This window comes from Mustela nivalis, assembly GCF_964662115.1.
Source record: "Mustela nivalis genome assembly, chromosome: 5".
Taxonomy (NCBI): Eukaryota; Metazoa; Chordata; class Mammalia; order Carnivora; family Mustelidae; genus Mustela; species Mustela nivalis.
The window spans coordinates 144,680,061-144,697,080 of record NC_139024.1 but is presented as its reverse complement, the minus strand read 5'-3'; the positions used below and the strand labels follow the sequence as shown (position 1 = coordinate 144,697,080).

The 17,020-nt window shown below is 51.0% G+C and overlaps 1 protein-coding gene and 1 long non-coding RNA gene across 4 annotated transcripts in view; both read left to right on the top strand.

Moving 5' to 3' along the window:
* GFOD1 (Gfo/Idh/MocA-like oxidoreductase domain containing 1) overlaps window positions 1-17,020 on the top strand; it is a 103,278-nt gene that overhangs the window by 48,596 nt on the left and 37,662 nt on the right. The window lies entirely within an intron of this gene.
* On the top strand, window positions 11,533-13,738 carry LOC309864581. Its single transcript, XR_014311621.1, has 2 exons — window positions 11,533-13,459; window positions 13,500-13,738. It is a non-coding gene; the product is annotated as an uncharacterized lncRNA (long non-coding RNA).

The window sequence follows — 17,020 nt, the reverse complement described above, 5'->3', positions numbered from 1 at the left end:
GAGCTGCTTACTGGGTGACCTTGACCTCCTAACCTGAGCACCCCAGCATCGTCCTCAGTGTGATAAAGTGGGCTTCACTCTATTCGCAGCGGGGGGGACACAGGACAGGTGCAGAGGGCAGCCAGCCTAGTGAACAGAGCAGGTGCTCAGGAGATGGACCCGGCCTGTTTCTCAGGAGTATCCGTCAGCGGTCAAGAGGAATCTGGTCTCAGCGGAGCCCCCTCGAGCGAGGGGGTCTGGTATTTCAGTTGCTTTTTATCTGCCTGGTACAATGCTGGGCACTTGACATTTATTCTCAAATGTGATGTTCTCCGGGGTTTCATTCTATTATTTTCTTTTGGAAGTGAAACAGACTTTCAGAGGGATCCACCTGGCTGGTTTTCAAGAAAGCTTTGAGCAAGCCAGCTAGCTGTAAAGGGGAGTCAGGGCGCCCTGTGACATGCCACACTTCGTGGGGGCCACGTTCATCCCCACATATGTGCCCCATCCCTGGAAAATCTGTATTTTGAACAGCATTAGATGTAGAAGGAATAACCAACTAAAGTAAAGGTGGATTTAAAACATTTCCTTGGAGAGAGAAATTAAAATAAAATAAACAAAAAATTTTAATTTAATTTAATTTAATTTAAACACTTCATTGGGCAAAATCATTGGGCACACACATTCCCAGTCTACTCTGCTAGCTGGCTTTCCAGAATTGTCAAACTAGAGGAAGGCATTCCCCCCAGAGAACCTCCTGCTTTTCATGAAGAGAAAATTCCTGTGCAGAATCCCTGCCCTCTGGTTCCCTGCGGCTTTCAGGAAAGCCTTTTGTTTAAACAAAGGAACCAGCCCACTGGTATCTGGGTGAACACATGCTTCCTACTAAAATGGAAATGATCTGAGTCCAAAGGAACGTGGCTTTCCTTTCTCTTTCTTTCTTCCCCTTCTTCTCATGTACCCGAGACTGCGAGTGACTTGCTCGCAGAGGGTCAAAGTGTAGACACGTAAGCCTCTCTCCTTTTCGAGAAGAAGAAGCGTCTGCACCTGTCCTGCAGAGGCGTTATTGTGAAGGAAGAAATCGTCTTGAAGGGGAAGTGGGCGGAGGAAGGTCGGGGTTTGCCGGGGAGAAAAGGCTCTGGGCAGCAGCATCTCGGGGACACCAGCACCCCGCGGCAGACCTCAGAGTCCTTGCCTGCAGGGTGGGCTGTCTCTCCAGTCTCTTCTGGCCACACCCTTCTGAGACCTGCAGACTTAGTCTTTCCTAAGAATCTAGCCCTGCAGGATGCATTCCACCGGGCCTGTTGTACCACCTGGGGTTTTCCCAGCATCACAAACACAAAGCTTCTGGTTCTTTGTGCTGTCACTAGAATGCAAGGATTGAACTGCAGCCTGAATTGGAGGAGGGCCTCATTAGCAGAGAGGGAGGACGATCATGTGTGTTTGTGTGTGTGTGTGTGTGTGTATTTGTGCATGGTATGTTTGCATGCTTGTGTGTGTGTGTGGTTGGCATGTCTGTGGGGGCAAGGAAGTGTGTGTGTGTGTGTACGCGCGCGCGTGCATGCGCGCGCCTGGACGTGTGCCTAGCAGTGAGAAAGGGGAAGGACCCCAGCCAATCCCTAGTATCCATCCCTTGGATGCATTTCCCCTCTAAGGAACTGTAGCTCATAAGTCAAGATTTTGCCCCTTGGTCTTTCCTAGAGGAAGAAACCAGCGGTCTTCTGTCCCCTGCCGTTGCTGTGTTTGTTTGATTGACAGCCCTGGAGGAGGGGTACCCTTGCCCAGCAAATGGTTCTGTGAGCTTCTAGAGACCCTCTTTAGATGGGAGAGTCTTCCAGGCTGATCTGTGAGGCGCCCCTGCCTCCGTGCATCCCAGCCAAGGCCCAAAACAAGAGAGATGCTGGGAATGCTGATCGGGTTATAGGATGATGTTTTCCCTCTGCCTCTCAAGTTAAAGCAGCAGTTGGGGTAGAGAAGACAGGTCTTGAGAGTGGCACATGCCTTTTGTGCCCCTGTCAAATACAGGGGTTGGGGTGGTAGAGAAAGATGGGTGGCGCTTTGCCGGACAATAAGGCAGACATACAGTCTGCCGTGGAAAGGTGATTATTCAAGTATCTCTTTCACTTAGATTTTGATATGCATGTGGCCATTCCAATAGGGGAGAAAAGCTTAAGAAATCACCCATCATATAGCATACCACACTTTCTTTCGTTACTCACAATAAAAATGTCATCTCTACCCCTTGTTGGACACTCACTGTGTGCCAAGCACTGGGCTAAGAATTTTGCACACGTAACCATTCTTATTTTGAGATATTTAGGCTGTTTCCAGCTTTTTTTCTATTATAAATGTGCTTAGATGACTATCTTAGCATATAACTTTTTGCCTGATTTATGACATCCTGTTTCTAGTGGATTTCTCTAAGCTCAGTGACTGGGTGCGGAATTTTAAAAAAATCACTTGGGAGGCATCTGGGTGGCTCAGTGGGTTAAGCCTCTGCTTTCAGTTCAGGTCATGATCTCAGGGTCCTGGGATGGAGCCCTGCATCGGGCTCTCTGCTCAGCGGGGAGCCTGCTTCCCTCTCTCTCTGCCTGCCTCTCTGACTACTTGTGATCCCTGTCTGTCAAATAAGTAATAAATAAAATCTTAAAAAAAGAAAAATCACTTGGAACACGGGCAGTGTCGTCTCAGTGCCGTATTCGACCCACGCCCAAGGGAGGATCGCGCCTGTGCTTAACTGCCTCCTGAAGACTCTGGAAAAATGGTCCTCTGATGAAGAAGAGGCATCAGACTTGTACACGCATAGAAGTTCAGAGGGATAAGATGACTACCTAACTGAGTTTATTCTAAAGAATTAGAAAGGGGCGCCTGCGTGGCTCAGTTAAGTGTCTGCCTTCAGCTCTGATCATGATCTCAGGGTCGTGGGATCGAGCCCCAAGTCACTCAGCAGGAAGCCTGCTCTTCCCTCTCCCACTCCCCCTGCTTGTGTTCCCTCTCTTGCTGTGTTTTTCTGTCAAATAAGTAAATAAAATCTTTAAAAAAAAAAAAAAGAAGAAGAAGCAGAAGGAGAAGAATTAGGAGTACAGGGACACCTGGGTGGCTCAGTTGGTTAAGCCTCTGCCTTCTGCTCAAGTTATGATCTCAGGATCTGGGGATCAAACCCCGAGTCAGGCTCTATGCTCAGTTGGGAGCCTGCTTCTCCCTATCCTTCTGCCTCTCCCCACACTTGTGCATGTGCTTGCTTTCAAATAGATAAAATCTTTAAAAAGAGAGAGAGACAGAGACTTAGAAGAAAAGATAACAAACAGCTCGTTTCCTAGGTCTCCATGAGATGTGACGTTAGCAGGGTAAACTCTGCCTTTATTCCCGTGGAGTTGGGATATTTTCAGGAGCGCCCTGGGGCCGGCTTGGTGCATGAGTTTTTAGCCTTGCTCTTCGTTTCTCTTCCACTGAACTTCCATAGCATTCCACTTTTGAGTTAACTGTCTCTTCGGAAGGAGATGGGAGGGGTTCTTCCTGGGAGAGTCAGGGGTCAGGGCCACCCTTGGGCTCTGAGCTGGAGGAGGTCCTCTCCCTCTGGGGAGGCTGCTGCTGAGCCCTCTTCTTGTTCTCTCTGCCTGGCTCTGTGTGGCATGCCCCGAGGCTTGGTTGTCGCCCTTCACACACAGGGCTATGTGGGGACGCCTGGTTGGCTCAGTTGGTAGAACGTGCGACTGGCGATCACAGATACTGCGTTTGAACCCCACAATGGGCATAGACCTCACAAACAAAAACAAAAAGGAAAAAACCAGGGCTATGTGGACAAATAGGAGAATATGTATTTGGAAATAAGCCTTTGTGTACCCGTTGGCCTTGGGTTTTCCAGTGGAAGTCAAGTTTTCTTCTTCTAGACCGGGTTTAAAGGCATGGATGGGTTCAGGTCCGCGCAAGCCAACAAGTATGTATGGAATGCCTCGTCTGTCTTAGCCGTTGTCACTGGGAACAGGGTAGCAAACCGACCGAGTGCTGCCTGCGTGAAGGTTACCCACCTTTCAGTGGGGGAAAGAGAAACACAGAAGGGATGATGGCAGCCCTGTGGAAGGCAGAGGAGGGAGAGGACAGAGGTCGATGGGGGGGCGCTGGCTTCCTGGGGTGGTCAGAGAAGGGCTGTCTGAAGATGGGGCATGTGACCAGAGAATTGAAGGCAGCCAGACAGTGAGAACGTCTGGGGACGTGCCCAGGTGGAAAGTTCCAGGCAGAAGCCACAGTGAACCCAGAAAGGGTGGACATGCATTGCCTTATTCCCCAATAAGGGGGAGGCAGGTGGGCCAGGAGGGACTGCGTGACGGGGGAGAAGGCAGAGGAGCCGTGGTGTGGGGCTGCGCAGGAGGAGAGGCTGATGGAGGACAGCTCCGTAAGCCACAGTGAGGATTCGGGGTTCTCTGTTCAGCAAGCGCAAAGCCATCGGCGGGTGGCTAGCAGGAGGGTGATGTGATCTGAGGTCCCATTTTAAGAGCCGGGCTCCAGCTCTGGTTTAGCCCATTGGCAGGGGTGAGGCGAGACGATCAGCCGCTACTGACAGATTTCGGGTGGGAGAGGGTGGTGGTAGCTGCGGACATGCAGGCGTGGCCCGACGCCTGTCGGGAGGTCAGGTGTCTTTGCCTTCACTCCATCCCTTGGGAGTAGAGTTCTGGCCAGTAGAGGCAGGGGCAGCTCTCTGGCACCCTTCCCTCCCACGGGGAAAAAGGAAGAGCCCTTAAAACAGTCTGTTTCCTTTTTTGGAATCTTGATCTCTAGGTTCCAATCCCAACCATCTCCTTTGGAAAGACACTCACTCACCCCTCGAACTGGCACAACTCCTTTCTTTCTACAGGAAATACCCGAGAAGTCCAACATGACAGCCTGGCCTTGAGCAAGCGCCATCTGCTCCTTTTCCTCTGTGCCAAGCCTTCTGCTGGGTGGGGAACTTGAGGGGAAAAAAGCCACAAAACCAGGAACCACCTGCTGTCGCTCCCAAGCCACACAGGGTGAGCAGGAAGCACAGAACAGACGATTGTTAGGCTACATTCTGCAGGTCTGTGCCTTCTATGCGCGTTTGACTTCCTTCTGGGGCTTTGTGTTACTGACAATGTTAGCAAAAGGGCCTGAGAAACGTTTCCCAGTGTAACAGGAAGGCTCTTCTTGCTCGGCCAGGGCTTGGGAGACCTTGGTTTTCATTCCGTCTGTGCCAGATGTGTGCGTGCGAGCGTCCATCTGCTCTGGAACGGCTTCTCAAGCTTCACCGTGAGTTCTAGATGGCTCGACTTCTAAGCTGCCTTTCAGCTGTCACATTTCACGCTTCAAAGTAGGAATGGAGTAAGAAATAAAGAGCAGAGACGACCGAGGAAGCCCATCTTTTGGGCTTCGGGAGAGAGATTCCTGCATGTGGCGGCCCCAGTCTGAATTCAGGGCAAGCTTCTCTGCGCCCTCTGCATTCAGTATTTTCAAGATATCCGAGGCTTCCTGACTTGCGTCAAAGACGAGCGAGCTAGAAGGGTGGGATGGGAAAGTAAACCTCTTCCTTGCCCAGAGAATCTCCTGCGACAACTTCGTACCCCGCTGAAGGACCTAGTTTCATCAGCCCTGCGTGAACCAGACTGTGTGTCTTGGTTGAATTTTGCATTTCAGGATGGTCATGGACCATGGATGGCACAGTTACCCACCCAAGATCGGGCTCTTCCTCCAGTTCTAGCCTCATTGGGGGGTGGGGAGCGTCCATTCTCCGTTTTGTTACCCTGCAGAGGCTTTGGGGTAAGGTTTTACTGAGTAGGTGAATGGCTGGCTGAAGCCAGGTCTGGGGCTGATGGCCAGGTCCGGTAAGCCTGATGCCTTTCTTCTTACCTACAAGTCAGCATGTTCTTCCAGGTTGGGGGGCAGGATGGGAGACCCAAGGCACCCACCTTCAGAAAGTTCCCTGTTCCCTCTTACTTTGTGTCCTTTTCCTCAGGTGTCTGCTGCCCACTGTGAACTTCATCCTTATGTTGCTGAAAAAGGTCCACGTTTTCTGGAGCATTCTGGAATGCATTCTTTCTTACTTTCGAGGGTGTGCTCTGCGCCGAGGGGTGGAGCAAACTCTTTCATCAGAAAGGTTTCCCAGCAGGTTCCCAGGACAGGCCTTTGTTCCTGTTTCAACTACGATGATGTGGCTGCTGATAGCGTTATGCACGGTGTGGCTAAAAGAACCCGTATTCTAGCAATTCTTTCCCCGCTGCATTTTTTAAAAATATTTTATTTATTTATTTGACAGAGAGATCACAAGTAGGCAGAGAGGCAGGCAGAGAGGGTGGGGGGGGAAGCAGGCTCCCCGCTGAGCAGAGAGCCGGATGCGGGGCTGGATCTCAGGACCCTGAGATCATGACCTGAGCCGAAGGCAGAGGTTTAACCCACTGAGCCGCCCAGGTGCCCCTCCCCGCTGCATTTATGAGACGCTGTCCCCAGGCTCAGGACTTGGTTGCTCTTTGAGCCTGACATCGTTCTGGGCTTCTGTGCGACACACCAAGGGACGCCCCCTTCGTGCTAGGATGCCGGCCATCCCCGCGGCACCCCTGCGTCGGTCAACAGCACTGGTACTTGGCATCTTTAGGCTACCTCCCTGCTTTTGCTCCAAGTGGCGCTGACTTGAATCCATGGGACCATTCAACAATTGTTAGGTTCTTTTGGATGCTGACTTCCAAGACTCAGCCCTTGGAAGTCAGTAAAGGCAGAGTACCCAAGCATGGATTACCAGAGGACTCTGGGGCCCAGAATGACCTCATATATGCGCTCGTTATGGAACTCCGTGTCTCTCCAAGTACAGGAGCATGTAGGTGCTTTATAAGGAAATCGACTTGTTGATTTAATCTTGTTCTTTGGGTGACTGATGATCGTGGCTGGGGGTGACGACGAGGGTGGTGGCACAGTTGGAGAAGCTGGCGGCATTGATGGTGCTGATGTCTTCCCTGGGCCCCATTCATTCTGTCAGCGTGGACTTCTCAAATCTGTCCACTTCTCTTTGTCTCCGCGGCCATCACCCTAGCGCCCGTCGCTGGTAGCCACGCCTGGATAATGCTGGTGAAATTCATGGTGCACAGCCCACCATGTGCAGAAGTGCTTGTGAAGGCATAGATACGTCTATATGAGGTACCATTTCTTGATTAACACCATTCTGAGGCTTCCCTTAGGATAAAAATCAAGCTCCCTTCCATGGCCTACCCCCCAGCCCCACTCTCCCACCTTACATGTGACATGGTCCCTTTCATGATGGCGCCCCAAACCCTACCGACTTCCTTCATTTCTCAGACCCATCAAGCTTTGTTCTACCCCACGCTCTTCCTGTGTGCTGCTCCTTCTGCCTCTTCTCTCCATGTGGCTAGTTTATTTCTCGTCCTTAAAGTCTAGGCTTAAATGTCACTACAGAGAGGACCTCCCTGCCCACTGTAACCAAAGTGAGCTCCCTCTGTCACAAATTCCCTTTAATTCCTTCATAGAACTCCTATACCCTGACATGATATTTCTTGGTTTGCTTGTTTGTTGGCTGTCTCTCCCGGTAGACCCTAAATTCCACGAGGGCTGAGGACCATGTCTGTCTTCTACCACTGTGTGCCTGGTGCATGGTTGGTGCTAGAAAAACATGGTCAATGTTTGTTGAGTGAATGAATAGGAAACTGGGCACTAATCATTATAGCCGCACAGATAATGGTGCTAATGAGTAGGTAGGCGAATGGCCTTCATGTGCAAGCTCGAAACTATGTGCTTTGTGTTCTTGATTTCGAGAACTTGGCCATTTCCAGGGCTCCAAGCAGAGAGCCATCTGATGAGGAAGTGATCCATCCAATAGGTCAGCTTGCCCAGCCGTTGAATCCAGAGCCAGGGGGTCTGTGGAAGTTAAGCCTGGGTTCCCCTTGAATCCAGGACCTGGACAGCCTCACCTGGAGGGAAGAGGAGGGGTGGGACAGCATCCGAGGTTGGCAGCTGCCCGCCCAGGAGCCTCTACGTCCTGGGAACTTGTTATGTCCTGGGAGCTTGAGCAGCCAAGGCCGGGGGGTGGTGGGGGACGTGGGTGACTCGGCGATACCATGTCCATTTTCCCAAGGACGGGGCCCTTCCTCTTGCCCCCATCAGACGGGATGTCGGTGTTGAAGGCACTCAGCTTGTGGAAGGGCAGGGCAAACTGGCTGGCAGAGAGAGGCCGTCCGTGTTGTTCACGGTCAAGCATCTTCTCAAGCTGTCTCCTGAGGAGACCAGGGTTGTTCAAGTTCTGGAACTGGTGAAAGAAGGGGAGGGAACCAGCATTACTGGGACCGGAGAAGAGTTGGTTGTTTGGGCCTAGCTTCTGAGGAATATCTTAAGTGTTCTCACCAGAAAGGCCATCAGTGCTGGGGAATGATCTGAATGTAAGCAGCGCGGGGTGAGAGGGAGTCCTGCCAGCAGAGCGCCGGCCCGTTCCTTGCCGCAGGGTGTTCTGGGACATCATCCCTGATGGGCTTTCTCTCCAGTGCAGGCTTCTTGCTCCCTGCTTGGGCTCATCACCCAGCAAGCCATTACTGTGACTGGCCACCCCATGAGCTGGGGTTACACGGCCTTGACTTTGAGTTACAGGCTCTTCTGACAGATGCCATGCTCCAGGGAACCTAGCACCTCCGCTACCCTCACCCAGGAAGATCATGTTTGCATTTCCATTCCGGGGGTGCCTGGGTGGCTCTGTCGGTTCAAGGTCCAGCTCTTGACTTTGGGCTCGGGTCATGATCTCGGGGTCGGGAGATCTGTGTCGGGCTCCATGTTGGGTGTGGAGCCTGCTTGAGATTCTCTGTCTCGCTCTGCCCCTCCCACCCCCCTAAAAATAATGAATTAAAAATGTTAAGCATTTACCTTCTGCTACATAGTGTGTCCTTTGACTCGGACTGAACAGCTTGCTGCGTGCTGCTCATCCCCTTAGAAGTTCAGGCCTGTTATAATAACAGCTGATGTTTGCCAAGCGAATTCCCACACGCTGTGCTGAAGCGCTTCCCACAACTCGATGACGTCAGCACTCTTTGTTGGTGTCCACTGTACAGACAGGGCCATGGAGGCCCAGAGACGTCATGTGAGGGTCCTGGGGCTACACACTCAGCAGGTGAGGTGCCCAGAATGGAAGCCTAGCCAAGTGACACTCAGACTTGCTCTCTTAAGCTCTGCACTAAGGCAGCGGGCCCCACCAGTGTCCGCCATGATCATCCCAAGCTACCCAACACATCGCCCTTTCTGTTGAAGACCAACAGCTCAGCTCTTGGACTCTTAAGTCCAGTTTCCTGCAGTTGGTTGGGCGTGCGGTGGGGCTGGCTGCCTCTGGCCCTCTCTGGACCCTTCTAGTGCTCACAGCCCCCATGTCACACCATCTGGTGTTCCATCCAGTGGGACTGTACTGCTATCTCGAGTCATTTCCAAATATACACATCTTTTCTTCCCTGTGGATGGCAGGGTGGTAAGGAAGAAGGCCCATGCTTGGTTTTTCTCCAGTTTCCCCAGAGCAGTTGGCGTGTTCATAGGAGCTTAGAAGTGATGTAATGCCCCTTACTTAGCCTGGCGAGGGGACCGGGCAGCCGCCTCGTAAGTGGCCATCTTCGATGGGTAAAATTTGCTTTAGATCGCAATTAAAGCCCTTACCTGTAGACTCGAGAAACCCAACTTTTGGGAGACTTGTCAGGGACTTGGCCATCTTGTGCATTTTACATTGGCCTCTTTATGTGGGGTACTTTTGTGCTGTGTCATTCTTGAGGTGACTGCTGTTCTCAGCAATCTGTTCAGAAGACCGAACCCAGTTGAGCTCAGAGATCGAGCCCTTTGGGGTTTGAACTGCCAGGGTGTTTCTGCTTTGCCGGGGGCTGATTGGCACGTATGCTCATTTGAGAGGGAGCACAGGCTGGCCGACGAGCCAGAGGGTGGTAGCTGGTGTGGCCGTGGAGGGAAGAAGCAATAACAGGGTTCAGAGTGGTGGTGGGCGGGGGGAGGGTGTTTGTTTGGGTTTTTTCCCCTTTTGGCCAAAGAATGCTTAGACATTCTTTTCAGCTTGCCTCACCCTTGGCTTACCTCAAGCGAGGGGAGTAAGGAGCAAAATTACAGCCATCTGGGAGCTCCCTGCCCTTCCCGAGTTCAGTGCCACATGGGTCACCTTGCATTAGAAAGGATTTTATTGGTTATTCTTGGATCAGACCTCTTCTTTTGATTATTCTGTACGAGGAGTACATACTTACTGCTTATTGCACCTGCTGACCGTGGCTATGTTCACGTCCCTTGGCGACAGGGGAGAGCATGGGGGCCAGTGACAGGCTAAACAACCCCTGAGCAAGTGGGGGACCTAAGCCTCTGGTGCCCGTCCCCAGGCAGATTTTTTTTAAAGACTTTGTTTATTTATTTGAGAGAGAGAATGAGAGAGAGCGAGCATGATGGGGGGAAGGTCAGCGGGAGAAGCAGACCCTTGCTGAGCAGGGAGCCCGATGCGGGACTCGATCGTGGGACTCCAGGATCATGACCGGAGATGATGGCAGTGGCTCAACCAACTGAGCCACCCAAGTGCCCTTTCAAGGCAGACTTTGAAGACCAGTAGGTCACTTCTGTTCTTTCCTCCTGGTACCCGAGTGGGCGTGAAAGGGTCAGGGCACCACAGGCAAAGACTCCACCAAGTTGTGTGACCAGCAGCCTTCCCAAAAGAGAATGTCACATTAGCATGGGATGCAGACCCTCCAGGGGGACAGGGAGGCAGAGGCTAACTGCGTGACAGAGCCAAGGGGGTGGGTCTACTTGAGGTTCTGGTACAGCTTCTTTCGCACGTCAGATTTCTCTGGGTTTCTTGCGATGCCACTTGAAGGGCTGAGCGGTGCCAAGCACGCAGTGAGCGTCGTAGTGGTCACAGCAGCCCTGTCCTGGCCCCAGGTGCACACACCATCTGAAGCAGACAGGATCCCACAGAATGTCTCTGCTGAGGGTCTCGTGATGGCCCCGCTCAGAGGAGCCCCTTTTACCCCTTCACTTTACTTGGTGGGCACAACTTCCATCCTTCGAAGGAAGGAGGGGATGGTGCCAGAGCCCACGGAGCACTGAGCTCTGCGTAAGCCCAGAAGGGAAGGCAAGACGAGGCAGCCAGAGAGCAGACATGCCCTCGCTGATTTCTGTAGCCAGAGGCTGATTCTCTTACCGTCCAAGGTTTGGCTCCACTAGGCTAGGACTAACACATGTGAAGAGGGATGGGTGATAAAAATACCTGAAATATTTTATAACCAAAATCACCCATCAGATGTGATCGTGGTTCTGCTTGGATTTGGGTTCATCCTGGGTGGACATCTGCTCTGCTAAGCTAACAGGCAACCTTTGTGTGTGTCCGTCTGTTCCGGTGGTTCTAACTAAGTCCCACGCCCTGTAGGGCTTCAAGAATTGACCGTTCTGGAGGCTAGACGTCCAAGATCAAGGTGTCAGCAGGGCTGGTTTTTTCGGAGGCCTCTCTCATTGGCCTGCAGATGGTGATTTTCTCCCTGTGTCCTCACGTGGTCTTCCCTCCGTATCTGCCTGTGTCCTAATCTCTTCTTTTTTTTTTTTTTTTTTTTTAGATTTTTTTTATTTATTTGACAGAGAGAGAGAGATAACCAGTAGGCAGAGAGTCAGGCAGGGGTGGGGTGTGGTGGGAGGGACGCAGGCTCCCTGCTGAGCAGAGAGCCCGATGCGGGGCTTGATCCCAGGACCCTGAGATCATGACCTGAGCCGAAGGCAGCAACTTAATCCACTGAGCCACCCAGGTGCCCCTGTCCTAATCTCTTCTTATAAGGATGGCGGTCATCCCGGATTAGGGCCCACCTCCAAGAATTCTTTTACCTTAATTGCCTCTTTAAGGACCTTATCTCTAAATATAGTCACATTCTGAGGTCCTGGGGGTTAGGACCTCAACGTAGGGATTTTCAGGGATACAGTGTAACCCATAACACGGGTTAATGTGGTAAGAGGTCATGCTGGGCCGCATGGGCCTTACTATTTGTTGGAATTTTTCGGGCACTCGGTGTGCACCATCTCCTCAGCAGAGGCTCTAAGGTAGCTTCTAGTATGTTCCTCATCTCCCAGAGGGGGAAAGAGAGGCACAGGGAACTTGGGTACTTTGATTCCAATAGCTAGGAAGGGCCAGAACCAAAACTGAGCTGGGCAGCCTGATTCTGAAGCTCATGCCCTGAGCCTCTCCATGTGGCCTTTAGGGGAAAGTCCTTGTTCACATGTCTCCCTGGAAGTCATGTCACCAGTCAGGTTGGGAAGAGGCCTGATCCCAGCTCACCAAGAGAAGGAAATCTGGAGGTACCCTTTCATCCCCGTGCCTGGATCCCCTCACAGACTGGGACAGCAGGCCTCCATCTGCGGGTCAGCCGCCTACCTCTCTAGGCAGGGAAGGAGAGGCCTCTGGGTGACCCTCCGTTGTGTGTCCGAAAGGCGCACAGGCCACACGTTACAGCTTCGGGCAGGCGGGCAGCTGGTGTCTGTGGGAGTCCTCCCTGGGTCCTAGTGGGGGCAGGCCGCACAGCCTTCGGCTGGATTCCATCAAGGCTGGAGCCCGCTGTTTTCACAGCTGCCTTCTCTGATCCAAGGTGTGACTTCGCCTGGAGCCTTCCTTCTGCTGCCCCTTCCCTCGACGGGCTGTGATACCGAGACAGCAGGCTCGCAGGATGGGACAGACTCGCTGGGCTCTTTGTAGGGCCTTGGGCTCTTCCTGCCCAGATCTTAAGGCTTTACTGGGTGGTTAGGTAGGCGGTAGGTCCTGGTTACTTTGAAAGCATTTCCCCACTGTCTCCTGGAAAGTTCAACTGCTTGGCGGTGTCGATAATTATGTGGCCTCAGTTGCCCAAGGCAGAGGGGGAGGGTTGGGGTTTGGGGTGAGGCTTTGGTTCTCAGTGTCAAGGCTGCAGGACACCTTTTCCTCCTACCCTCTTCTTCCTTCTTAGTCTTCGTGGATCCAAACTGCTCAGGCCTCTCTCGGCCTATCCTGGGAGTGGCCCTGACACGAATTCTGAGCCTTCAAACGGGCTTCCCACTTGTCTCCTGTCAGCACATTCGGTGATTAACACCCTTCCTTCCACCTTCCTTGTTGTCTTCTGGAATTACCCGGTGCTAGGTGGATGTCGCATAATCTGTCGAGATCTGGGGGAGCCAGACGCCTTGTGGGAGCCTGGGCCCTGGGCCAGAGTAGCTTGCCCCCTCTTATCTCAACTGAAGGCATCTCTCCAGAATGCCAAGGAAAACATTTTCAAATCACTCAGGGACTGGGGCTTTACTTTCCTCTGTTATCTGCTTTTCTGAAGTCATTTACCTTAGCTGGCCTAGGACACTCACTCTGCCTTCAGAAGAGAGCCCCGCCACAAACCTGAATGATTGCAGAAAGCGAGCAGATTCTGTTCCATTCCCGTTTCTTTTTCTTCTGTGACGTTTAAAGACTGGAATCCTCTTTATGAAAGATGGTGTGTGGTGGTGTGTGGAGGTGTGTGGTGGTGTGTGGAGGTGTGTGGTGGTGTGTGGAGGTGTGTGGTGGACTCCAGGTACTGTCCTCTCCACCGCCAGATCTATCCACCGTCCTCGACGCGTGTGTGCACGAAGAAGTAACTAGGTGACTGTCCCCGAACTTACCGATTCATGTTTGACAGGGGGTGGGATTTCAAGTTTCATTTTCCATTTGAGATTTTTCTGAGTTTCTTAATAAAGAAAAGAAAGTGAGCATGTATCTTTCCTGCAAAGAGCAAGAAAGCCATTCCAAAATAAATGAGTATATAAGTAAGCAAATAGATCAGCCCACTTGTTTCCCTTTACAGAGCTGGGGTTTTGTTTGCTTGTTTGTTTGTTTGTTTTTAAAGGTTGTATTTATTTATTTGACAGAGAGACAGAGAGGAAACACAAGCAGGGGGAGTGGGAGAGGGAGAAGCAGGCTTCCTGCTGAGCAGGGAGCCTAATGTGGGGCTCGATCCCAGGACCCCTGGGATCATGACCTGAGCCACCCAGGTGCCCCCTACAGAGCTGTTTTAACCAGGTGAGCATGGAGTATCATTGACCATGAAAACGCAGAGGGGGAGAGGACCCAGAGACTGTGCCAGCATCAGATTATCTCCTGTTTATTAAATCTTTTGTTCACCTGTGGCTGGATTTTATTTCGACCCACTGGCCTACTTTCTTTTAGGTCCTAAATTGGTTGCCTGCGCTCCTTTCACACGGCCGCTCTATCTTTCATCCCCTCCTGGGTCACCTGGGGAGGTCTTCCCAGGTGAATATAATTTTTATGGGACTAGCAGCCATCGGTAGAAAAAGTACTTTCTCCTCATAATTAAGGCTGTGTTTTTTTTTTCTTTTTTTTTTAAAGCAAAACGTGCCCTTTATCAAACTTCTACTTCAAACCACAAGGAGGAACAAGAGGAAGCTTTTGCCTCACTACCCAAGATAAGGCACTTGCTACATTGTGCAGAAAATTTAATTAGGCAAAGCGAGACAATTGGAAAGGGGTCCTGCCCTAAGCAGGAAAAGAAATTAACCTCCGCCTGCCACAGCTGGGCCCAAGGTCATGTTCAATTGTGTTCTGATCAGGCGGTTATTTCCTGAGCTGGAGAGAGAATGTGTCAGTTCCTAAACACTCTCCACAGGGCGGGAAGAGCGCTACTTTGAAGGGCTCTTGGCCGCTCTCTGCTCTCTCGTCTGCAGTGGTCTGTAGGGAAGGGCGCATTTCTCACATATCTCTGCCAAATCACAGTTTTTCTGGGAGCAAAGCCAAGTGCTCCCATCCTTTGGGAGCTGACCCAAGAAGAGATATTCTGCGAACTTAATGCTCTTTGGTTGGGCAATCGCAGATAGTCGGTTGGATGCATATGAGGAAGGAGGTTACATTGGGTTAGAGCCACCATCTACGTTAAACAGAGGGTTTGTGTTTGCAGCTCTCTCCTGATGAAATTGAGTGACTCAGGAAAAGCCATTAGACTAAACCCGGTGATGATAGCTTGCTCCTTTGAGCCCCGTTTGCTCTTAATTTTCCCCGAAGTTTGCTACATAAAACTTCATAGCTATGCAGGAGGTATTTATTCAAAACCCAGTCTCTGCTTTGAAGAAGGTTTCTATTCTAAGATCAGCCCTTTGAACCTGGCCTTTGGGACAATTTTCTCAGCCATTGTAGCAGAGTGTTTCAAAAGCATTCCAAGGAGACATGACAAAGGGCTTTGTTTTGAGTATGATCTTTATTCCAAGTATCTAAGTCAGTGTGGTCAAGAGGTACTGCTCTGCATCCAGGCATGGGGTAGACAACATATAGAGGGAGGTGAGGACCAAAGAACGTGATGAGAAAGATAAAACTTTGCAAGCCCAAGAAGTTATATAGCATAGTGAGGGGTGTAAGATTCTTTATCAGTAAGAGCCAGAGGCTGACTCTCCAGAAGGAAGGCCAAATAGTGAGTGTATTAGTCAAGGTTATCCAGAAAAACAGATCCAATGAGAGAGAGAGACAGACAGACAGAGACTGGGAGAGATATATCATATAGTATGGTAGGATTGCACAATCCCTTGTCTGTCTCCCCACTGACCATTGTCAAGCTTGCAGCTTACACACCACCATCTCCAGCACCTAGCACAGGTCCTGGAAATCACAGGTACAGCACAGACCCCTGGCTATCCCTCCCCTCCCCGTAATCAGTTCCCACCTTCTTCTCTAGTAACAAAACCCTTAACTTTTAGCTGGACCCATGGTTGCCAGGGATAAAAGAATTGGGTTACACAGTTACAGAGGCTGAGAAGTCCCAAGATCTGCAGGCAGCGCGTTGCAAACCCAGAGGAGCACATGGCATAGTTCAGTCCAAGTTGGAAGGCCTGAGGACCGGGAAAGCCTGGAGTATAAGTTCTAGTCCAAAGCCAACAGGTTTGAGACCCAAGAAGATCCATTATTTCAGTTCAAGTCCGAAGGCAGTTAAAGTGGAGCTCCCTCTTACTCAGCCTTTTGTTTTTTTTTCCCTGCCAGGCCATCAGCTGATTTTATAAGGCCCACATTCATCAGGGAGGACAATCTGCTCCACTCAGTCTATCAATTCTGACGTCAGTCTCATCAGAAACACCCTCCCAGATCCACCCAGAATAATGTTTGAGTAAATGTCTGGGTTCTCCCTGGTGCATTCAAGCTGACCCATAAAATAACCATCACCGTGGGATCATTATTTATTTTAGGGGTGTTCTCCTTTGCCCTCCTCAACAAATAAATCCTCAGCATATAATTTCAGATCTGAAATAATGATTTCTTTCTCAAGTGCCAGTCCCTCTGAAAGCGGTCTGGCAGCTCCATGTTATCTAAGAGCCAGGGTCCTCCATCTTGTTTTTCCACGCTCCCTAGGGTGTGGTCCTTGCCCACTTGCCCATGTGGCCTCCCTCCCTGTGAGGATCCACCCAGGAAGAGGGGAAATGTCGAATGGCACCATGGGAAGTTTTCACATCACACTTCTACTGATACCCTATTGGCCAGAACTTAGTCACAGGGCCACACTTAACTGTAAAGCATACTGGGAAATGTAGTTTTTATTCTTACCAACTGTGTGCCCAGCTAACAACTCATGGTTTTGTTACTACAACCATTGGGGGGTGGGGAGAGACAGCTAAGGGTCTCTGCTATACTTATGATTTGCCACTAGACCCTGGAAATAGAGTGATGTTTAAGACGCAGTCCTACCAGTAGTCCGTGGGGAGATAAAGCACTCGTTTCTGCATTCTGTGTTAAATGCTAACATGGGGGTAAACACAGGCAGCCAACCTGAACAGGGCTTTCCAGAAGGCTACCCAGTAACTGAACAGTAAATCATTTTAAAGGATGGCTCTGTAGGCCCAGTGGGTGGAGAGCCATGCCCCGAAACCCCAGTTTTTGCTGGACCTATACTTTCCCTTCTTTGGCAGGCAAACTGAATTCGGAAGTTGAGGTTCAGATCGGTGTCCTTAAGGTCAAGTAAGGAGATCCGAAATCTGCCTGGAAGCATGAATTAAAAACAAACAGATTCCTTCCCTTTCCTGGCATCCCTTCTCAGCCGGTTAG